This window comes from Phalangium opilio, unplaced genomic scaffold, assembly GCF_054372755.1.
Source record: "Phalangium opilio isolate 3A_F unplaced genomic scaffold, DU_Popi_V2 ptg000024l_1, whole genome shotgun sequence".
Classification (NCBI taxonomy): Eukaryota; Metazoa; Arthropoda; class Arachnida; order Opiliones; family Phalangiidae; genus Phalangium; species Phalangium opilio.
In genome coordinates, this window is record NW_028324155.1 from 11,788,113 (window position 1) to 11,805,019 (window position 16,907).

The window sequence follows — 16,907 nt, forward strand, 5'->3', positions numbered from 1 at the left end:
ACAAAAAGAAAATATGTTTGCTTTTTTCATATCTATTGGAATTTAAAAGAGGAAAAAAAAGTGAAAAAGCCAACGGCACGCAGTGTTCGAAAGTGGTCTCCCTCCCAAGTACTGACTGCGCTCGACGCTGCTTAACTTCGGTTATCGGACGAGAACCGGTGTTTTCAGCATGATATGGCCGTTGCCGAGAGTGCTATTTAATAATTCGAATTTAATTGACCTTCATCTTTATAAATCAATAAGAAAAAGAAGATATGTTTGCTTTTTTCATATCTCATGGAATTTAAAAGAGGAAATAAAAGTGAAAAAATCAACGGCACGCAAAGTTTCCAAGTACTGACTGCGCTCGACGCTGCTTAACTTCGGTGATCGGACGAGAACCGGTGTTTTCAGCGTGATATGGCCGTTGCCGAGAGTGCTAGATAATAATTCGAATTTAAATTAAGTGAGACAAATTAACCATCATCTTTCTAAAACAATAACAAAAAGAAAATATGTTTGCTTTTTTCATATCTATTGGAATTTAAAAGAGGAAAAAAAAGTGAAAAAGCCAACGGCACGCAGTGTTCCTAAGTGGTCTCCCTCCCAAGTACTGACTGCGCTCGACGCTGCTTAACTTCGCTGATCCGACGAGAACCGGTGTTTTCAGCGTGATATGGCCTATGCCAAGAGTGCTAGATAATAATTCGAATTTAAATTAAGTGAGACAAATTGACCATCTTTTTAAAACAATAACAAAAAGAAAATATGTTTGCTTTTTTCATATCTATAGGAATTTAAAAGAGGAAAAAAAGTGAAAAAGCCAACGGCACGCAGTGTTCCTAAGTGGTCTCCCTCCCAAGTACTGACTGCGCTCGACGCTGCTTAACTTCGGTGATCGGACGAGAACCGGTGTTTTCAGCGTGATATGGCCGTTGCCGAGAGTGCTATTTAATAATTTCAATTTAATTAACCTTCATCTTTATAAATCAATAAGAAAAAGAGGATATGCTTGCTTTTTTCATATCTCATGGAATTTAAAAGGGGAAATAAAAGTGAAAAAGCCAACGGCACGCAGAGTTTCCAAGTACTGACTGCGCTCGACGCTGCTTAACTTCGGTGATCCGACGAGAACCGGTGTTTTCAGCGTGATATGGCCGTTGCCAAGAGTGCTAGATAATAATTCGAATTTAAATTAAGTGAGACAAATTGGCCTTCATCTTTTTAAAACAATAACAAAAAGAAAATATGTTTGCTTTTTTCATATCTATAGGAATTTAAAAGAGGAAAAAAAAGTGAAAAAGCCAACGGCACGCAGTGTTCCTAAGTGGTCTCCCTCCCAAGTACTGACTGCGCTCGACGCTGCTTAACTTCGGTTATCGGACGAGAACCGGTGTTTTCAGCGTGATATGACCGTTGCCGAGAGTGCTATTTAATAATTCGAATTTAATTAACCTTCATCTTTATAAATCAATAAGAAAAAGAAGATATGTTTGCTTTTTTCATATCTCATGGAATTTAAAAGAGGAAATAAAAGTGAAAAAGCCAACGGCACGCAAAGTTTCCAAGTACTGACTGCGCTCGACGCTGCTTAACTTCGGTGATCGGACGAGAACCGGTGTTTTCAGCGAGATATGGCCGTTGCCGAGAGTGCTAGATAATAATTCGAATTTAAATTAAGTGAGACAAATTAACCATCATCTTTTTAAAACAATAACAAAAAGAAAATATGTTTGCTTTTTTCATATCTATTGGAATTTAAAAGAGGAAAAAAAGTGAAAAAGCCAACGGCACGCAGTGTTCCTAAGTGGTCTCCCTCCCAAGTACTGACTGCGCTCGACGCTGCTTAACTTCGGTGATCGGACGAGAACCGGTGTTTTCAGCGTGATATGGCCGTTGCCGAGAGTGCTATTTAATATTCGAATTTAAATTAAGTGAGACAAATTAACCTTCATCTTTTTAAAACAATAACAAAAAGAAAATATGTTTGCTTTTTTCATATCTATTGGAATTTAAAAGAGGAAAAAAAGTGAAAAAGCCAACGGCACGCAGTGTTCCTAAGTGGTCTCCCTCCCAAGTACTGACTGCGCTCGACGCTGCTTAACTTCGGTGATCGGACGAGAACCGGTGTTTTCAGCGTGATATGGCCGTTGCCGAGAGTGCTATTTAATAATTCGAATTTAATTAACCTTCATCTTTAAAAATCAATAAGAAAAAGAAGATATGTTTGCTTTTTTCATATCTCATGGAATTTAAAAGAGGAAATAAAAGTGAAAAAGCCAACGGCACGCAAAGTTTCCAAGTACTGACTGCGCTCGACGCTGCTTAACTTCGGTGATCGGACGAGAACCGGTGTTTTCAGCGTGATTTGGCCGTTGCCGAGAGTGCTAGATAATAATTCGAATTTAAATTAAGTGAGACAAATTAACCATCATCTTTTTAAAACAATAACAAAAAGAAAATATGTTTGCTTTTTTCATATCTATTGAAATTTAAAAGAGGAAAAAAAAGTGAAAAAGCCAACGGCACGCAGTGTTCCTAAGTGGTCTCCCTCCCAAGTACTGACTGCGCTCGACGCTGCTTAACTTCGCTGATCCGACGAGAACCGGTGTTTTCAGCGTGATATGGCCTATGCCAAGAGTGCTAGATAATAATTCGAATTTAAATTAAGTGAGACAAATTGACCTTCATCTTTTTAAAACAATAACAAAAAGAAAATATGTTTGCTTTTTTCATATCTATAGGAATTTAAAAGAGGAAAAAAAAGTGAAAAAGCCAACGGCACGCAGTGTTCCTAAGTGGTCTCCCTCCCAAGTACTGACTGCGCTCGACGCTGCTTAACTTCGGTGATCGGACGAGAACCGGTGTTTTCAGCGTGATATGGCCGTTGCCGAGAGTGCTATTTAATAATTTCAATTTAATTAACCTTCATCTTTATAAATCAATAAGAAAAAGAGGATATGCTTGCTTTTTTCATATCTCATGGAATTTAAAAGGGGAAATAAAAGTGAAAAAGCCAACGGCACGCAGAGTTTCCAAGTACTGACTGCGCTCGACGCTGCTTAACTTCGGTGATCCGACGAGAACCGGTGTTTTCAGCGTGATATGGCCGTTGCCGAGAGTGCTAGATAATAATTCGAATTTAAATTAAGTGAGACAAATTAACCATCATCTTTTTAAAACAATAACAAAAAGAAAATATGTTTGCTTTTTTCATATCTATTGGAATTTAAAAGAGGAAAAAAAAGTGAAAAAGCCAACGGCACGCAGTGTTCCTAAGTGGTCTCCCTCCCAAGTACTGACTGCGCTCGACGCTGCTTAACTTCGGTGATCGGACGAGAACCGGTGTTTTCAGCGTGATATGGCCGTTGCCGAGAGTGCTAGATAATAATTCGAATCTAAATTAAGTGAGACAAATTAACCATCATCTTTTTAAAACAATAACAAAAAGAAAATATGTTTGCTTTTTTCATATCTATTGGAATTTAAAAGAGGAAAAAAAAGTGAAAAAGCCAACGGCACGCAGTGTTCGAAAGTGGTCTCCCTCCCAAGTACTGACTGCGCTCGACGCTGCTTAACTTCGGTTATCGGACGAGAACCGGTGTTTTCAGCATGATATGGCCGTTGCCGAGAGTGCTATTTAATAATTCGAATTTAATTGACCTTCATCTTTATAAATCAATAAGAAAAAGAAGATATGTTTGCTTTTTTCATATCTCATGGAATTTAAAAGAGGAAATAAAAGTGAAAAAATCAACGGCACGCAAAGTTTCCAAGTACTGACTGCGCTCGACGCTGCTTAACTTCGGTGATCGGACGAGAACCGGTGTTTTCAGCGTGATATGGCCGTTGCCGAGAGTGCTAGATAATAATTCGAATTTAAATTAAGTGAGACAAATTAACCATCATCTTTTTAAAACAATAACAAAAAGAAAATATGTTTGCTTTTTTCATATCTATTGGAATTTAAAAGAGGAAAAAAAAGTGAAAAAGCCAACGGCACGCAGTGTTCCTAAGTGGTCTCCCTCCCAAGTACTGACTGCGCTCGACGCTGCTTAACTTCGCTGATCCGACGAGAACCGGTGTTTTCAGCGTGATATGGCCTATGCCAAGAGTGCTAGATAATAATTCGAATTTAAATTAAGTGAGACAAATTGACCTTCATCTTTTTAAAACAATAACAAAAAGAAAATATGTTTGCTTTTTTCATATCTATAGGAATTTAAAAGAGGAAAAAAAAGTGAAAAAGCCAACGGCACGCAGTGTTCCTAAGTGGTCTCCCTCCCAAGTTCTGACTGCGCTCGACGCTGCTTAACTTCGGTGATCGGACGAGAACCGGTGTTTTCAGCGTGATATGGCCGTTGCCGAGAGTGCTATTTAATAATTTCAATTTAATTAACCTTCATCTTTATAAATCAATAAGAAAAAGAGGATATGCTTGCTTTTTTCATATCTCATGGAATTTAAAAGGGGAAATAAAAGTGAAAAAGCCAACGGCACGCAGAGTTTCCAAGTACTGACTGCGCTCGACGCTGCTTAACTTCGGTGATCCGACGAGAACCGGTGTTTTCAGCGTGATATGGCCGTTGCCAAGAGTGCTAGATAATAATTCGAATTTAAATTAAGTGAGACAAATTGGCCTTCATCTTTTTAAAACAATAACAAAAAGAAAATATGTTTGCTTTTTTCATATCTATAGGAATTTAAAAGAGGAAAAAAAAGTGAAAAAGCCAACGGCACGCAGTGTTCCTAAGTGGTCTCCCTCCCAAGTTCTGACTGCGCTCGACGCTGCTTAACTTCGGTGATCGGACGAGAACCGGTGTTTTCAGCGTGATATGGCCGTTGCCGAGAGTGCTATTTAATAATTTCAATTTAATTAACCTTCATCTTTATAAATCAATAAGAAAAAGAGGATATGCTTGCTTTTTTCATATCTCATGGAATTTAAAAGGGGAAATAAAAGTGAAAAAGCCAACGGCACGCAGAGTTTCCAAGTACTGACTGCGCTCGACGCTGCTTAACTTCGGTGATCCGACGAGAACCGGTGTTTTCAGCGTGATATGGCCGTTGCCGAGAGTGCTAGATAATAATTCGAATTTAAATTAAGTGAGACAAATTAACCATCATCTTTTTAAAACAATAACAAAAAGAAAATATGTTTGCTTTTTTCATATCTATTGGAATTTAAAAGAGGAAAAAAAAGTGAAAAAGCCAACGGCACGCAGTGTTCCTAAGTGGTCTCCCTCCCAAGTACTGACTGCGCTCGACGCTGCTTAACTTCGGTGATCGGACGAGAACCGGTGTTTTCAGCGTGATATGGCCGTTGCCGAGAGTGCTAGATAATAATTCGAATCTAAATTAAGTGAGACAAATTAACCATCATCTTTTTAAAACAATAACAAAAAGAAAATATGTTTGCTTTTTTCATATCTATTGGAATTTAAAAGAGGAAAAAAAAGTGAAAAAGCCAACGGCACGCAGTGTTCGAAAGTGGTCTCCCTCCCAAGTACTGACTGCGCTCGACGCTGCTTAACTTCGGTTATCGGACGAGAACCGGTGTTTTCAGCATGATATGGCCGTTGCCGAGAGTGCTATTTAATAATTCGAATTTAATTGACCTTCATCTTTATAAATCAATAAGAAAAAGAAGATATGTTTGCTTTTTTCATATCTCATGGAATTTAAAAGAGGAAATAAAAGTGAAAAAATCAACGGCACGCAAAGTTTCCAAGTACTGACTGCGCTCGACGCTGCTTAACTTCGGTGATCGGACGAGAACCGGTGTTTTCAGCGTGATATGGCCGTTGCCGAGAGTGCTAGATAATAATTCGAATTTAAATTAAGTGAGACAAATTAACCATCATCTTTTTAAAACAATAACAAAAAGAAAATATGTTTGCTTTTTTCATATCTATTGGAATTTAAAAGAGGAAAAAAAAGTGAAAAAGCCAACGGCACGCAGTGTTCCTAAGTGGTCTCCCTCCCAAGTACTGACTGCGCTCGACGCTGCTTAACTTCGCTGATCCGACGAGAACCGGTGTTTTCAGCGTGATATGGCCTATGCCAAGAGTGCTAGATAATAATTCGAATTTAAATTAAGTGAGACAAATTGACCTTCATCTTTTTAAAACAATAACAAAAAGAAAATATGTTTGCTTTTTTCATATCTATAGGAATTTAAAAGAGGAAAAAAAAGTGAAAAAGCCAACGGCACGCAGTGTTCCTAAGTGGTCTCCCTCCCAAGTTCTGACTGCGCTCGACGCTGCTTAACTTCGGTGATCGGACGAGAACCGGTGTTTTCAGCGTGATATGGCCGTTGCCGAGAGTGCTATTTAATAATTTCAATTTAATTAACCTTCATCTTTATAAATCAATAAGAAAAAGAGGATATGCTTGCTTTTTTCATATCTCATGGAATTTAAAAGGGGAAATAAAAGTGAAAAAGCCAACGGCACGCAGAGTTTCCAAGTACTGACTGCGCTCGACGCTGCTTAACTTCGGTGATCCGACGAGAACCGGTGTTTTCAGCGTGATATGGCCGTTGCCAAGAGTGCTAGATAATAATTCGAATTTAAATTAAGTGAGACAAATTGGCCTTCATCTTTTTAAAACAATAACAAAAAGAAAATATGTTTGCTTTTTTCATATCTATAGGAATTTAAAAGAGGAAAAAAAAGTGAAAAAGCCAACGGCACGCAGTGTTCCTAAGTGGTCTCCCTCCCAAGTACTGACTGCGCTCGACGCTGCTTAACTTCGGCTATCGGACGAGAACCGGTGTTTTCAGCGTGATATGGCCGTTGCCGAGAGTGCTATTTAATAATTCGAATTTAATTAACCTTCATCTTTATAAATCAATAAGAAAAAGAAGATATGTTTGCTTTTTTCATATCTCATGGAATTGAAAAGAGGAAATAAAAGTGAAAAAGCCAACGGCACGCAAAGTTTCCAAGTACTGACTGCGCTCGACGCTGCTTAACTTCGGTGATCGGACGAGAACCGGTGTTTTCAGCGTGATATGGCCGTTGCCGAGAGTGCTAGATAATAATTCGAATTTAAATTAAGTGAGACAAATTAACCATCATCTTTTTAAAACAATAACAAAAAGAAAATATGTTTGCTTTTTTCATATCTATTGGAATTTAAAAGAGGAAAAAAAAGTGAAAAAGCCAACGGCACGCAGTGTTCCTAAGTGGTCTCCCTCCCAAGTACTGACTGCGCTCGACGCTGCTTAACTTCGGTGATCGGACGAGAACCGGTGTTTTCAGCGTGATATGGCCGTTGCCGAGAGTGCTAGATAATAATTCGAATTTAAATTAAGTGAGACAAATTAACCATCATCTTTTTAAAACAATAACAAAAAGAAAATATGTTTGCTTTATTCATATCTATTGGAATTTAAAAGAGGAAAAAAAGTGAAAAATCCAACGGCACGCAGTGTTCCTAAGTGGTCTCCCTCCCAAGTTCTGATTGCGCTCGACGCTGCTTAACTTCGGTGATCGGACGAGAACCGGTGTTTTCAGCGTGATATGGCCGTTGCCGAGAGTGCTATTTAATAATTCGAATTTAAATTAAGTGAGACAAATTAACCTTCATCTTTTTAAAACAATAACAAAAAGAAAATATGTTTGCTTTTTTCATATCTATTGGAATTTAAAAGAGGAAAAAAATTGAAAAAGCCAACGGCACGCAGTGTTCCTAAGTGGTCTCCCTCCCAAGTACTGACTGCGCTCGACGCTGCTTAACTTCGGTGATCGGACGAGAACCGGTGTTTTCAGCGTGATATGGCCGTTGCCGAGAGTGCTAGATAATAATTCGAATTTAAATTAAGTGAGACAAATTAACCTTCATCTTTTTAAAACAATAACAAAAAGAAAATATGTTTGCATTTTTCATATCTATTGGAATTTAAAAGAGGAAAAAAAGTGAAAAAGGCAACGGCACGCAGTGTTCCTAAGTGGTCTCCCTCCCAAGTACTGACTGCGCTCGACGCTGCTTAACTTCGGTTATCGGACGAGAACCGGTGTTTTCAGCGTGATATGGCCGTTGCCGAGAGTGCTATTTAATAATTCGAATTTAATTAACCTTCATCTTTATAAATCAATAAGAAAAAGAAGATATGTTTTTGCTTTTTTCATGTCTCATGGAATTTAAAAGAGGAAATAAAAGTGAAAAAGCCAACGGCACGCAAAGTTTCCAAGTACTGACTGCGCTCGACGCTGCTTAACTTCGGTGATCGGACGAGAACCGGTTTTTTCAGCGTGATATGGCCGTTGCCGAGAGTGCTAGATAATAATTCGAATTTAAATTAAGTGAGACAAATTAACCATCATCTTTTTAAAACAATAACAAAAAGAAAATATGTTTGCTTTTTTCATATCTATTGGAATTTAAAAGAGGAAAAAAAGTGAAAAAGCCAACGTCACGCAGTGTTCCTAAGTGGTCTCCCTCCCAAGTATTGATTGCGCTCGACGCTGCTTAACTTCGGTGATCGGACGAGAACCGGTGTTTTCAGCGTGATATGGCCGTTGCCAAGAGTGCTATTTAATAATTCGAATTTAAATTAAGTGAGACAAATTAACCTTCATCTTTTTAAAACAATAACAAAAAGAAAATATGTTTGCTTTTTTCATATCTATTGGAATTTAAAAGAGGAAAAAAAAGTGAAAAAGCCAACAGCACGCAGTGTTCCTAAGTGGTCTCCCTCCCAAGTACTGACTGCGCTCGACGCTGCTTAACTTCGGTGATCGGACGAGAACCGGTGTTTTCAGCGTGATATGGCCGTTGCCGAGAGTGCTAGATAATAATTCGAATTTAAATTAAGTGAGACAAATTAACCATCATCTTTTTAAAACAATAACAAAAAGAAAATATGTTTGCTTTTTTCATATCTATTGGAATTTAAAAGAGGAAAAAAAAGTGAAAAAGCCAACGGCACGCAGTGTTCCTAAGTGGTCTCCCTCCCAAGTACTGACTGCGCTCGACGCTGCTTAACTTCGGTGATCGGACGAGAACCGGTGTTTTCAGCGTGATATGGCCGTTGCCAAGAGTGCTATTTAATAATTCGAATTTAAATTAAGTGAGACAAATTAACCTTCATCTTTTTAAAACAATAACAAAAAGAAAATATGTTTGCTTTTTTCATATCTATTGGAATTTAAAAGAGGAAAAAAAAGTGAAAAAGCCAACAGCACGCAGTGTTCCTAAGTGGTCTCCCTCCCAAGTACTGACTGCGCTCGACGCTGCTTAACTTCGGTGATCGGACGAGAACCGGTGTTTTCAGCGTGATATGGCCGTTGCCAAGAGTGCTATTTAATAATTCGAATTTAAATTAAGTGAGACAAATTAACCTTCATCGTTTTAAAACAATAACAAAAAGAAAATATGTTTGCTATTTTCATATCTATTGGAATTTAAAAGAGGAAAAAAAAGTGAAAAAGCCAACAGCACGCAGTGTTCCTAAGTGGTCTCCCTCCCAAGTACTGACTGCGCTCGACGCTGCTTAACTTCGGTGATCGGACGAGAACCGGTGTTTTCAGCGTGATATGGCCGTTGCCGAGAGTGCTAGATAATAATTCGAATTTAAATTAAGTGAGACAAATTAACCATCATCTTTTTAAAACAATAACAAAAAGAAAATATGTTTGCTTTTTTCATATCTATTGGAATTTAAAAGAGGAAAAAAAAGTGAAAAAGCCAACGGCACGCAGTGTTCCTAAGTGGTCTCCCTCCCAAGTACTGACTGCGCTCGACGCTGCTTAACTTCGGTGATCGGACGAGAACCGGTGTTTTCAGCGTGATATGGCCGTTGCCGAGAGTGCTATTTAATAATTCGAATTTAATTAACCTTCATCTTTATAAATCAATAAGAAAAAGAAGATATGTTTGCTTTTTTCATATCTCATGGAATTTAAAAGAGGAAATAAAAGTGAAAAAGCCAACGGCACGCAAAGTTTCCAAGTACTGACTGCGCTCGACGCTGCTTAACTTCGGTGATCGGACGAGAACCGGTGTTTTCAGCGTGATATGGCCGTTGCCGAGAGTGCTAGATAATAATTCGAATTTAAATTAAGTGAGACAAATTAACCATCATCTTTTTAAAACAATAACAAAAAGAAAATGTGTTTGCTTTTTTCATATCTATTGGAATTTAAAAGAGGAAAAAAAAGTGAAAAAGGCAACGGCACGCAGTGTTCCTAAGTGGTCTCCCTCCCAAGTACTGACTGCGCTCAACGCTGCTTAACTTCGGTTATCGGACGAGAACCGGTGTTTTCAGCGTGATATGGCCGTTGCCGAGAGTGCTATTTAATAATTCGAATTTAATTAACCTTCATCTTTATAAATCAATAAGAAAAAGAAGATATGTTTTTGCTTTTTTCATGTCTCATGGAATTTAAAAGAGGAAATAAAAGTGAAAAAGCCAACGGCACGCAAAGTTTCCAAGTACTGACTGCGCTCGACGCTGCTTAACTTCGGTGATCGGACGAGAACCGGTTTTTTCAGCGTGATATGGCCGTTGCCGAGAGTGCTAGATAATAATTCGAATTTAAATTAAGTGAGACAAATTAACCATCATCTTTTTAAAACAATAACAAAAAGAAAATATGTTTGCTTTTTTCATATCTATTGGAATTTAAAAGAGGAAAAAAAGTGAAAAAGCCAACGTCACGCAGTGTTCCTAAGTGGTCTCCCTCCCAAGTACTGATTGCGCTCGACGCTGCTTAACTTCGGTGATCGGACGAGAACCGGTGTTTTCAGCGTGATATGGCCGTTGCCAAGAGTGCTATTTAATAATTCGAATTTAAATTAAGTGAGACAAATTAACCTTCATCTTTTTAAAACAATAACAAAAAGAAAATATGTTTGCTTTTTTCATATCTATTGGAACTTAAAAGAGGAAAAAAAAGTGAAAAAGCCAACAGCACGCAGTGTTCCTAAGTGGTCTCCCTCCCAAGTACTGACTGCGCTCGACGCTGCTTAACTTCGGTGATCGGACGAGAACCGGTGTTTTCAGCGTGATATGGCCGTTGCCGAGAGTGCTATTTAATAATTCGAATTTAATTAACCTTCATCTTTATAAATCAATAAGAAAAAGAAGATATGTTTGCTTTTTTCATATCTCATGGAATTTAAAAGAGGAAATAAAAGTGAAAAAGCCAACGGCACGCAAAGTTTCCAAGTACTGACTGCGCTCGACGCTGCTTAACTTCGGTGATCGGACGAGAACCGGTGTTTTCAGCGTGATATGGCCGTTGCCGAGAGTGCTAGATAATAATTCGAATTTAAATTAAGTGAGACAAATTAACCATCATCTTTTTAAAACAATAACAAAAAGAAAATGTGTTTGCTTTTTTCATATCTATTGGAATTTAAAAGAGGAAAAAAAAGTGAAAAAGGCAACGGCACGCAGTGTTCCTAAGTGGTCTCCCTCCCAAGTACTGACTGCGCTCGACGCTGCTTAACTTCGGTTATCGGACGAGAACCGGTGTTTTCAGCGTGATATGGCCGTTGCCGAGAGTGCTATTTAATAATTCGAATTTAATTAACCTTCATCTTTATAAATCAATAAGAAAAAGAAGATATGTTTTTGCTTTTTTCATGTCTCATGGAATTTAAAAGAGGAAATAAAAGTGAAAAAGCCAACGGCACGCAAAGTTTCCAAGTACTGACTGCGCTCGACGCTGCTTAACTTCGGTGATCGGACGAGAACCGGTTTTTTCAGCGTGATATGGCCGTTGCCGAGAGTGCTAGATAATAATTCGAATTTAAATTAAGTGAGACAAATTAACCATCATCTTTTTAAAACAATAACAAAAAGAAAATATGTTTGCTTTTTTCATATCTATTGGAATTTAAAAGAGGAAAAAAAGTGAAAAAGCCAACGTCACGCAGTGTTCCTAAGTGGTCTCCCTCCCAAGTACTGATTGCGCTCGACGCTGCTTAACTTCGGTGATCGGACGAGAACCGGTGTTTTCAGCGTGATATGGCCGTTGCCAAGAGTGCTATTTAATAATTCGAATTTAAATTAAGTGAGACAAATTAACCTTCATCTTTTTAAAACAATAACAAAAAGAAAATATGTTTGCTTTTTTCATATCTATTGGAATTTAAAAGAGGAAAAAAAAGTGAAAAAGCCAACAGCACGCAGTGTTCCTAAGTGGTCTCCCTCCCAAGTACTGACTGCGCTCGACGCTGCTTAACTTCGGTGATCGGACGAGAACCGGTGTTTTCAGCGTGATATGGCCGTTGCCGAGAGTGCTAGATAATAATTCGAATTTAAATTAAGTGAGACAAATTAACCATCATCTTTTTAAAACAATAACAAAAAGAAAATATGTTTGCTTTTTTCATATCTATTGGAATTTAAAAGAGGAAAAAAAAGTGAAAAAGCCAACGGCACGCAGTGTTCCTAAGTGGTCTCCCTCCCAAGTACTGACTGCGCTCGACGCTGCTTAACTTCGGTGATCGGACGAGAACCGGTGTTTTCAGCGTGATATGGCCGTTGCCAAGAGTGCTATTTAATAATTCGAATTTAAATTAAGTGAGACAAATTAACCTTCATCTTTTTAAAACAATAACAAAAAGAAAATATGTTTGCTTTTTTCATATCTATTGGAATTTAAAAGAGGAAAAAAAAGTGAAAAAAGCCAACGGCACGCAGTGTTCCTAAGTGGTCTCCCTCCCAAGTACTGACTGCGCTCGACGCTGCTTAACTTCGGTGATCGGACGAGAACCGGTGTTTTCAGCGTGATATGGCCGTTGCCGAGAGTGCTAGATAATAATTCGAATTTAAATTAAGTGAGACAAATTAACCATCATCTTTTTAAAACAATAACAAAAAGAAAATATGTTTGCTTTTTTCATATCTATTGGAATTTAAAAGAGGAAAAAAAAAGTGAAAAAGCCAACGGCACGCAGTGTTCCTAAGTGGTCTCCCTCCCAAGTACTGTCTGCGCTCGACGCTGCTTAACTTCGGTGATCGGACGAGAACCGGTGTTTTCAGCGTGATATGGCCGTTGCCGAGAGTGCTATTTAATAATTCGAATTTAATTAACCTTCATCTTTATAAATCAATAAGAAAAAGAAGATATGTTTGCTTTTTTCATATCTCATGGAATTTAAAAGAGGAAATAAAAGTGAAAAAGCCAACGGCACGCAAAGTTTCCAAGTACTGACTGCGCTCGACGCTGCTTAACTTCGGTGATCGGACGAGAACCGGTGTTTTCAGCGTGATATGGCCGTTGCCGAGAGTGCTAGACAATAATTCGAATTTAAATTAAGTGAGACAAATTAACCATCATCTTTTTAAAACAATAACAAAAAGAAAATATGTTTGCTTTTTTCATATCTATTGGAATTTAAAAGAGGAAAAAAAAGTGAAAAAGCCAACGGCACGCAGTGTTCCTAAGTGGTCTCCCTCCCAAGTACTGACTGCGCTCGACGCTGCTTAATTTCGGTGATCGGACGAGAACCGGTGTTTTCAGCGTGATATGGCCGTTGCCAAGAGTGCTATTTAATAATTCGAATTTAAATTAAGTGAGACAAATTAACCTTCATCTTTTTAAAACAATAACAAAAAGAAAATATGTTTGCTTTTTTCATATCTATTGGAATTTAAAAGAGGAAAAAAAAGTGAAAAAGCCAACGGCACGCAGTGTTCCTAAGTGGTCTCCCTCCCATGTACTGACTGCGCTCGACGCTGCTTAACTTCGGTGATCGGAAGAGAACCGGTGTTTTCAGCGTGATATGGCCGTTGCCGAGAGTGCTAGATAATAATTCGAATTTAAATTAAGTGAGACAAATTAACCATCATCTTTTTAAAACAATAACAAAAAGAAAATATGTTTGCTTTTTTCATATCTATTGGAATTTAAAAGAGGAAAAAAAGTGAAAAAGCCAACGTCACGCAGTGTTCCTAAGTGGTCTCCCTCCCAAGTACTGACTGCGCTCGACGCTGCTTAACTTCGGTGATCGGACGAGAACCGGTGTTTTCAGCGTGATATGGCCGTTGCCAAGAGTGCTATTTAATAATTCGAATTTAAATTAAGTGAGACAAATTAACCTTCATCTTTTTAAAACAATAACAAAAAGAAAATATGTTTGCTTTTTTCATATCTATTGGAATTTAAAAGAGGAAAAAAAAGTGAAAAAGCCAACGGCACGCAGTGTTCCTAAGTGGTCTCCCTCCCAAGTACTGACTGCGCTCGACGCTGCTTAACTTCGGTGATCGGACGAGAACCGGTGTTTTCAGCGTGATATGGCCGTTGCCGAGAGTGCTAGATAATAATTCGAATTTAAATTAAGTGAGACAAATTAACCATCATCTTTTTAAAACAATAACAAAAAGAAAATATGTTTGCTTTTTTCATATCTATTGGAATTTAAAAGAGGAAAAAAAAAGTGAAAAAGCCAACGGCACGCAGTGTTCCTAAGTGGTCTCCCTCCCAAGTACTGACTGCGCTCGACGCTGCTTAACTTCGGTGATCGGACGAGAACCGGTGTTTTCAGCGTGATATGGCCGTTGCCGAGAGTGCTATTTAATAATTCGAATTTAATTAACCTTCATCTTTATAAATCAATAAGAAAAAGAAGATATGTTTGCTTTTTTCATATCTCATGGAATTTAAAAGAGGAAATAAAAGTGAAAAAGCCAACGGCACGCAAAGTTTCCAAGTACTGACTGCGCTCGACGCTGCTTAACTTCGGTGATCGGACGAGAACCGGTGTTTTCAGCGTGATATGGCCGTTGCCGAGAGTGCTAGACAATAATTCGAATTTAAATTAAGTGAGACAAATTAACCATCATCTTTTTAAAACAATAACAAAAAGAAAATATGTTTGCTTTTTTCATATCTATTGGAATTTAAAAGAGGAAAAAAAAGTGAAAAAGCCAACGGCCAGCAGTGTTCCTAAGTGGTCTCCCTCCCAAGTACTGACTGCGCTCGACGCTGCTTAACTTCGGTGATCGGACGAGAACCGGTGTTTTCAGCGTGATATGGCCGTTGCCGAGAGTGCTATTTAATAATTCGAATTTAAATTAAGTGAGACAAATTAACCTTCATCTTTTTAAAACAATAACAAAAAGAAAATATGTTTGCTTTTTTCATATCTATTGGAATTTAAAAGAGGAAAAAAATTGAAAAAGCCAACGGCACGCAGTGTTCCTAAGTGGTCTCCCTCCCAAGTACTGACTGCGCTCGACGCTGCTTAACTTCGGTGATCGGACGAGAACCGGTGTTTTCAGCGTGATATGGCCGTTGCCGAGAGTGCTAGATAATAATTCGAATTTAAATTAAGTGAGACAAATTAACCTTCATCTTTTTAAAACAATAACAAAAAGAAAATATGTTTGCATTTTTCATATCTATTGGAATTTAAAAGAGGAAAAAGAAGTGAAAAAGCCAACGGCACGCAGTGTTCCTAAGTGGTCTCCCTCCCAAGTACTGACTGCGCTCGACGCTGCTTAACTTCGGTGATCGGACGAGAACCGGTGTTTTCAGCGTGATATGGCCGTTGCCGAGAGTGCTAGATAATAATTCGAATTTAAATTAAGTGAGACAAATTAACCATCATCTTTTTAAAACAATAACAAAAAGAAAATATGTTTGCTTTTTTCATATCTATTGGAATTTAAAAGAGGAAAAAAAAGTGAAAAAGCCAACGGCACGCAGTGTTCCTAAGTGGTTTCCCTCCCAAGTACTGACTGCGCTCGACGCTGCTAAACTTCGGTGATCGGACGAGAACCGGTGCTTTCAGCGTGATATGGCCGTTGCCGAGAGTGCTATTTAATAATTCGAATTTAAATTAAGTGAGACAAATTAACCTTCATCTTTTTAAAACAATAACAAAAAGAAAATATGTTTGCTTTTTTCATATCTATTGGAATTTAAAAGAGGAAAAAAAAGTGAAAAAGCCAACGGCACGCAGTGTTCCTAAGTGGTCTCCCTCCCAAGTACTGATTGCGCTCGACGCTGCTTAACTTCGGTGATCGGACGAGAACCGGTGTTTTCAGCGTGATATGGCCGTTGCCGAGAGTGCTATTTAATAATTCGAATTTAAATTAAGTGAGACAAATTAACCTTCATCTTTTTAAAACAATAACAAAAAGAAAATATGTTTGCTTTTTTCATATTTATTGGAATTTAAAAGAGGAAAAAAATTGAAAAAGCCAACGGCACGCAGTGTTCCTAAGTGGTCTCCCTCCCAAGTACTGACTGCGCTCGACGCTGCTTAACTTCGGTGATCGGACGAGAACCGGTGTTTTCAGCGTGATATGGCCGTTGCCGAGAGTGCTAGATAATAATTCGAATTTAAATTAAGTGAGACAAATTAACCTTCATCTTTTTAAAACAATAACAAAAAGAAAATATGTTTGCATTTTTCATATCTATTGGAATTTAAAAGAGGAAAAAGAAGTGAAAAAGCCAACGGCACGCAGTGTTCCTAAGTGGTCTCCCTCCCAAGTACTGACTGCGCTCGACGCTGCTTAACTTCGGTGATCGGACGAGAACCGGTGTTTTCAGCGTGATATGGCCGTTGCCGAGAGTGCTAGATAATAATTCGAATTTAAATTAAGTGAGACAAATTAACCATCATCTATTTAAAACAATAACAAAAAGAAAATATGTTTGCTTTTTTCATATCTATTGGAATTTAAAAGAGGAAAAAAAAGTGAAAAAGCCAACGGCACGCAGTGTTCCTAAGTGGTCTCCCTCCCAAGTACTGACTGCGCTCGACGCTGCTTAACTTCGGTGATCGTACGAGAACCGGTGTTTTCAGCGTGATATGGCCGTTGCCGAGAGTGCTATTTAATAATTCGAATTTAAATTAAGTGAGACAAATTTACCTTCATCTTTTTAAAACAATAACAAAAAGAAAATATGTTTGCTTTTTTCATATCTATTGGAATTTAAAAGAGGAAAAAAAAGTGA

At 38.2% G+C, this 16,907-nt stretch overlaps 31 non-coding genes and 37 pseudogenes across 31 annotated transcripts; all 68 read right to left on the minus strand.

The window, feature by feature from the left end:
* Positions 1 to 67: 67 nt before the first annotated feature.
* Positions 68 to 186, minus strand: LOC149694142 (5S ribosomal RNA; annotated as a pseudogene).
* A 122-nt stretch (positions 187 to 308) lies between these two features.
* Positions 309 to 411, minus strand: LOC149694143 (5S ribosomal RNA; annotated as a pseudogene).
* A 137-nt stretch (positions 412 to 548) lies between these two features.
* Positions 549 to 667, minus strand: LOC149694144 (5S ribosomal RNA; annotated as a pseudogene).
* Positions 668 to 800: 133 nt separating this feature from the next.
* LOC149694145 (5S ribosomal RNA) lies at positions 801 to 919 on the minus strand. The gene has a single exon (XR_016383031.1). It is a non-coding gene; the product is annotated as a 5S ribosomal RNA (ribosomal RNA).
* Positions 920 to 1,041: 122 nt separating this feature from the next.
* Positions 1,042 to 1,144, minus strand: LOC149694146 (5S ribosomal RNA; annotated as a pseudogene).
* A 137-nt stretch (positions 1,145 to 1,281) lies between these two features.
* On the minus strand, positions 1,282 to 1,400 carry LOC149694147 (5S ribosomal RNA; annotated as a pseudogene).
* Positions 1,401 to 1,522: 122 nt separating this feature from the next.
* Positions 1,523 to 1,625, minus strand: LOC149694148 (5S ribosomal RNA; annotated as a pseudogene).
* Positions 1,626 to 1,761: 136 nt separating this feature from the next.
* Positions 1,762 to 1,880, minus strand: LOC149694149 (5S ribosomal RNA). Its single transcript, XR_016383032.1, has one exon. It is a non-coding gene; the product is annotated as a 5S ribosomal RNA (ribosomal RNA).
* A 135-nt stretch (positions 1,881 to 2,015) lies between these two features.
* LOC149694150 (5S ribosomal RNA) lies at positions 2,016 to 2,134 on the minus strand. The gene has a single exon (XR_016383033.1). It is a non-coding gene; the product is annotated as a 5S ribosomal RNA (ribosomal RNA).
* A 122-nt stretch (positions 2,135 to 2,256) lies between these two features.
* LOC149694151 (5S ribosomal RNA) lies at positions 2,257 to 2,359 on the minus strand (annotated as a pseudogene).
* A 137-nt stretch (positions 2,360 to 2,496) lies between these two features.
* Positions 2,497 to 2,615, minus strand: LOC149694152 (5S ribosomal RNA; annotated as a pseudogene).
* A 137-nt stretch (positions 2,616 to 2,752) lies between these two features.
* LOC149694153 (5S ribosomal RNA) lies at positions 2,753 to 2,871 on the minus strand. The gene has a single exon (XR_016383034.1). It is a non-coding gene; the product is annotated as a 5S ribosomal RNA (ribosomal RNA).
* Positions 2,872 to 2,993: 122 nt separating this feature from the next.
* Positions 2,994 to 3,096, minus strand: LOC149694154 (5S ribosomal RNA; annotated as a pseudogene).
* Positions 3,097 to 3,233: 137 nt separating this feature from the next.
* On the minus strand, positions 3,234 to 3,352 carry LOC149694155 (5S ribosomal RNA). Its single transcript, XR_016383036.1, has one exon. It is a non-coding gene; the product is annotated as a 5S ribosomal RNA (ribosomal RNA).
* Positions 3,353 to 3,489: 137 nt separating this feature from the next.
* On the minus strand, positions 3,490 to 3,608 carry LOC149694156 (5S ribosomal RNA; annotated as a pseudogene).
* A 122-nt stretch (positions 3,609 to 3,730) lies between these two features.
* Positions 3,731 to 3,833, minus strand: LOC149694157 (5S ribosomal RNA; annotated as a pseudogene).
* A 137-nt stretch (positions 3,834 to 3,970) lies between these two features.
* Positions 3,971 to 4,089, minus strand: LOC149694158 (5S ribosomal RNA; annotated as a pseudogene).
* A 137-nt stretch (positions 4,090 to 4,226) lies between these two features.
* On the minus strand, positions 4,227 to 4,345 carry LOC149694159 (5S ribosomal RNA; annotated as a pseudogene).
* A 122-nt stretch (positions 4,346 to 4,467) lies between these two features.
* On the minus strand, positions 4,468 to 4,570 carry LOC149694160 (5S ribosomal RNA; annotated as a pseudogene).
* A 137-nt stretch (positions 4,571 to 4,707) lies between these two features.
* Positions 4,708 to 4,826, minus strand: LOC149694161 (5S ribosomal RNA; annotated as a pseudogene).
* Positions 4,827 to 4,948: 122 nt separating this feature from the next.
* On the minus strand, positions 4,949 to 5,051 carry LOC149694162 (5S ribosomal RNA; annotated as a pseudogene).
* A 137-nt stretch (positions 5,052 to 5,188) lies between these two features.
* Positions 5,189 to 5,307, minus strand: LOC149694163 (5S ribosomal RNA). Its single transcript, XR_016383037.1, has one exon. It is a non-coding gene; the product is annotated as a 5S ribosomal RNA (ribosomal RNA).
* A 137-nt stretch (positions 5,308 to 5,444) lies between these two features.
* On the minus strand, positions 5,445 to 5,563 carry LOC149694164 (5S ribosomal RNA; annotated as a pseudogene).
* Positions 5,564 to 5,685: 122 nt separating this feature from the next.
* On the minus strand, positions 5,686 to 5,788 carry LOC149694165 (5S ribosomal RNA; annotated as a pseudogene).
* A 137-nt stretch (positions 5,789 to 5,925) lies between these two features.
* On the minus strand, positions 5,926 to 6,044 carry LOC149694166 (5S ribosomal RNA; annotated as a pseudogene).
* A 137-nt stretch (positions 6,045 to 6,181) lies between these two features.
* LOC149694167 (5S ribosomal RNA) lies at positions 6,182 to 6,300 on the minus strand (annotated as a pseudogene).
* Positions 6,301 to 6,422: 122 nt separating this feature from the next.
* On the minus strand, positions 6,423 to 6,525 carry LOC149694168 (5S ribosomal RNA; annotated as a pseudogene).
* A 137-nt stretch (positions 6,526 to 6,662) lies between these two features.
* Positions 6,663 to 6,781, minus strand: LOC149694169 (5S ribosomal RNA; annotated as a pseudogene).
* A 122-nt stretch (positions 6,782 to 6,903) lies between these two features.
* On the minus strand, positions 6,904 to 7,006 carry LOC149694170 (5S ribosomal RNA; annotated as a pseudogene).
* A 137-nt stretch (positions 7,007 to 7,143) lies between these two features.
* LOC149694171 (5S ribosomal RNA) lies at positions 7,144 to 7,262 on the minus strand. The gene has a single exon (XR_016383038.1). It is a non-coding gene; the product is annotated as a 5S ribosomal RNA (ribosomal RNA).
* Positions 7,263 to 7,398: 136 nt separating this feature from the next.
* Positions 7,399 to 7,517, minus strand: LOC149694172 (5S ribosomal RNA; annotated as a pseudogene).
* Positions 7,518 to 7,653: 136 nt separating this feature from the next.
* LOC149694173 (5S ribosomal RNA) lies at positions 7,654 to 7,772 on the minus strand. The gene has a single exon (XR_016383039.1). It is a non-coding gene; the product is annotated as a 5S ribosomal RNA (ribosomal RNA).
* A 136-nt stretch (positions 7,773 to 7,908) lies between these two features.
* LOC149694174 (5S ribosomal RNA) lies at positions 7,909 to 8,027 on the minus strand. The gene has a single exon (XR_016383114.1). It is a non-coding gene; the product is annotated as a 5S ribosomal RNA (ribosomal RNA).
* A 124-nt stretch (positions 8,028 to 8,151) lies between these two features.
* LOC149694175 (5S ribosomal RNA) lies at positions 8,152 to 8,254 on the minus strand (annotated as a pseudogene).
* A 136-nt stretch (positions 8,255 to 8,390) lies between these two features.
* Positions 8,391 to 8,509, minus strand: LOC149694176 (5S ribosomal RNA; annotated as a pseudogene).
* A 137-nt stretch (positions 8,510 to 8,646) lies between these two features.
* On the minus strand, positions 8,647 to 8,765 carry LOC149694177 (5S ribosomal RNA). The gene has a single exon (XR_016383087.1). It is a non-coding gene; the product is annotated as a 5S ribosomal RNA (ribosomal RNA).
* A 137-nt stretch (positions 8,766 to 8,902) lies between these two features.
* On the minus strand, positions 8,903 to 9,021 carry LOC149694178 (5S ribosomal RNA). The gene has a single exon (XR_016383040.1). It is a non-coding gene; the product is annotated as a 5S ribosomal RNA (ribosomal RNA).
* A 137-nt stretch (positions 9,022 to 9,158) lies between these two features.
* LOC149694179 (5S ribosomal RNA) lies at positions 9,159 to 9,277 on the minus strand. Its single transcript, XR_016383088.1, has one exon. It is a non-coding gene; the product is annotated as a 5S ribosomal RNA (ribosomal RNA).
* Positions 9,278 to 9,414: 137 nt separating this feature from the next.
* Positions 9,415 to 9,533, minus strand: LOC149694180 (5S ribosomal RNA). The gene has a single exon (XR_016383089.1). It is a non-coding gene; the product is annotated as a 5S ribosomal RNA (ribosomal RNA).
* A 137-nt stretch (positions 9,534 to 9,670) lies between these two features.
* On the minus strand, positions 9,671 to 9,789 carry LOC149694181 (5S ribosomal RNA). Its single transcript, XR_016383042.1, has one exon. It is a non-coding gene; the product is annotated as a 5S ribosomal RNA (ribosomal RNA).
* Positions 9,790 to 9,911: 122 nt separating this feature from the next.
* Positions 9,912 to 10,014, minus strand: LOC149694182 (5S ribosomal RNA; annotated as a pseudogene).
* Positions 10,015 to 10,151: 137 nt separating this feature from the next.
* Positions 10,152 to 10,270, minus strand: LOC149694183 (5S ribosomal RNA). Its single transcript, XR_016383081.1, has one exon. It is a non-coding gene; the product is annotated as a 5S ribosomal RNA (ribosomal RNA).
* A 124-nt stretch (positions 10,271 to 10,394) lies between these two features.
* On the minus strand, positions 10,395 to 10,497 carry LOC149694184 (5S ribosomal RNA; annotated as a pseudogene).
* A 136-nt stretch (positions 10,498 to 10,633) lies between these two features.
* On the minus strand, positions 10,634 to 10,752 carry LOC149694185 (5S ribosomal RNA; annotated as a pseudogene).
* A 137-nt stretch (positions 10,753 to 10,889) lies between these two features.
* LOC149694186 (5S ribosomal RNA) lies at positions 10,890 to 11,008 on the minus strand. Its single transcript, XR_016383090.1, has one exon. It is a non-coding gene; the product is annotated as a 5S ribosomal RNA (ribosomal RNA).
* A 122-nt stretch (positions 11,009 to 11,130) lies between these two features.
* LOC149694187 (5S ribosomal RNA) lies at positions 11,131 to 11,233 on the minus strand (annotated as a pseudogene).
* Positions 11,234 to 11,370: 137 nt separating this feature from the next.
* Positions 11,371 to 11,489, minus strand: LOC149694188 (5S ribosomal RNA). Its single transcript, XR_016383115.1, has one exon. It is a non-coding gene; the product is annotated as a 5S ribosomal RNA (ribosomal RNA).
* Positions 11,490 to 11,613: 124 nt separating this feature from the next.
* On the minus strand, positions 11,614 to 11,716 carry LOC149694189 (5S ribosomal RNA; annotated as a pseudogene).
* A 136-nt stretch (positions 11,717 to 11,852) lies between these two features.
* LOC149694190 (5S ribosomal RNA) lies at positions 11,853 to 11,971 on the minus strand (annotated as a pseudogene).
* A 137-nt stretch (positions 11,972 to 12,108) lies between these two features.
* On the minus strand, positions 12,109 to 12,227 carry LOC149694191 (5S ribosomal RNA). The gene has a single exon (XR_016383091.1). It is a non-coding gene; the product is annotated as a 5S ribosomal RNA (ribosomal RNA).
* A 137-nt stretch (positions 12,228 to 12,364) lies between these two features.
* Positions 12,365 to 12,483, minus strand: LOC149694192 (5S ribosomal RNA). Its single transcript, XR_016383043.1, has one exon. It is a non-coding gene; the product is annotated as a 5S ribosomal RNA (ribosomal RNA).
* Positions 12,484 to 12,621: 138 nt separating this feature from the next.
* Positions 12,622 to 12,740, minus strand: LOC149694193 (5S ribosomal RNA). Its single transcript, XR_016383044.1, has one exon. It is a non-coding gene; the product is annotated as a 5S ribosomal RNA (ribosomal RNA).
* Positions 12,741 to 12,878: 138 nt separating this feature from the next.
* Positions 12,879 to 12,997, minus strand: LOC149694194 (5S ribosomal RNA). Its single transcript, XR_016383077.1, has one exon. It is a non-coding gene; the product is annotated as a 5S ribosomal RNA (ribosomal RNA).
* Positions 12,998 to 13,119: 122 nt separating this feature from the next.
* Positions 13,120 to 13,222, minus strand: LOC149694195 (5S ribosomal RNA; annotated as a pseudogene).
* A 137-nt stretch (positions 13,223 to 13,359) lies between these two features.
* LOC149694196 (5S ribosomal RNA) lies at positions 13,360 to 13,478 on the minus strand. The gene has a single exon (XR_016383304.1). It is a non-coding gene; the product is annotated as a 5S ribosomal RNA (ribosomal RNA).
* A 137-nt stretch (positions 13,479 to 13,615) lies between these two features.
* On the minus strand, positions 13,616 to 13,734 carry LOC149694197 (5S ribosomal RNA). The gene has a single exon (XR_016383374.1). It is a non-coding gene; the product is annotated as a 5S ribosomal RNA (ribosomal RNA).
* Positions 13,735 to 13,870: 136 nt separating this feature from the next.
* On the minus strand, positions 13,871 to 13,989 carry LOC149694198 (5S ribosomal RNA; annotated as a pseudogene).
* Positions 13,990 to 14,126: 137 nt separating this feature from the next.
* Positions 14,127 to 14,245, minus strand: LOC149694199 (5S ribosomal RNA). The gene has a single exon (XR_016383045.1). It is a non-coding gene; the product is annotated as a 5S ribosomal RNA (ribosomal RNA).
* A 138-nt stretch (positions 14,246 to 14,383) lies between these two features.
* On the minus strand, positions 14,384 to 14,502 carry LOC149694200 (5S ribosomal RNA). The gene has a single exon (XR_016383046.1). It is a non-coding gene; the product is annotated as a 5S ribosomal RNA (ribosomal RNA).
* Positions 14,503 to 14,624: 122 nt separating this feature from the next.
* On the minus strand, positions 14,625 to 14,727 carry LOC149694201 (5S ribosomal RNA; annotated as a pseudogene).
* A 137-nt stretch (positions 14,728 to 14,864) lies between these two features.
* On the minus strand, positions 14,865 to 14,983 carry LOC149694202 (5S ribosomal RNA; annotated as a pseudogene).
* A 136-nt stretch (positions 14,984 to 15,119) lies between these two features.
* LOC149694203 (5S ribosomal RNA) lies at positions 15,120 to 15,238 on the minus strand. The gene has a single exon (XR_016383047.1). It is a non-coding gene; the product is annotated as a 5S ribosomal RNA (ribosomal RNA).
* A 137-nt stretch (positions 15,239 to 15,375) lies between these two features.
* Positions 15,376 to 15,494, minus strand: LOC149694204 (5S ribosomal RNA). Its single transcript, XR_016383048.1, has one exon. It is a non-coding gene; the product is annotated as a 5S ribosomal RNA (ribosomal RNA).
* Positions 15,495 to 15,631: 137 nt separating this feature from the next.
* LOC149694205 (5S ribosomal RNA) lies at positions 15,632 to 15,750 on the minus strand (annotated as a pseudogene).
* Positions 15,751 to 15,887: 137 nt separating this feature from the next.
* On the minus strand, positions 15,888 to 16,006 carry LOC149694206 (5S ribosomal RNA). The gene has a single exon (XR_016383129.1). It is a non-coding gene; the product is annotated as a 5S ribosomal RNA (ribosomal RNA).
* Positions 16,007 to 16,142: 136 nt separating this feature from the next.
* On the minus strand, positions 16,143 to 16,261 carry LOC149694207 (5S ribosomal RNA). Its single transcript, XR_016383049.1, has one exon. It is a non-coding gene; the product is annotated as a 5S ribosomal RNA (ribosomal RNA).
* Positions 16,262 to 16,398: 137 nt separating this feature from the next.
* On the minus strand, positions 16,399 to 16,517 carry LOC149694208 (5S ribosomal RNA). Its single transcript, XR_016383050.1, has one exon. It is a non-coding gene; the product is annotated as a 5S ribosomal RNA (ribosomal RNA).
* A 137-nt stretch (positions 16,518 to 16,654) lies between these two features.
* LOC149694209 (5S ribosomal RNA) lies at positions 16,655 to 16,773 on the minus strand. The gene has a single exon (XR_016383140.1). It is a non-coding gene; the product is annotated as a 5S ribosomal RNA (ribosomal RNA).
* Between the last annotated feature and the right edge of the window lie 134 nt (positions 16,774 to 16,907).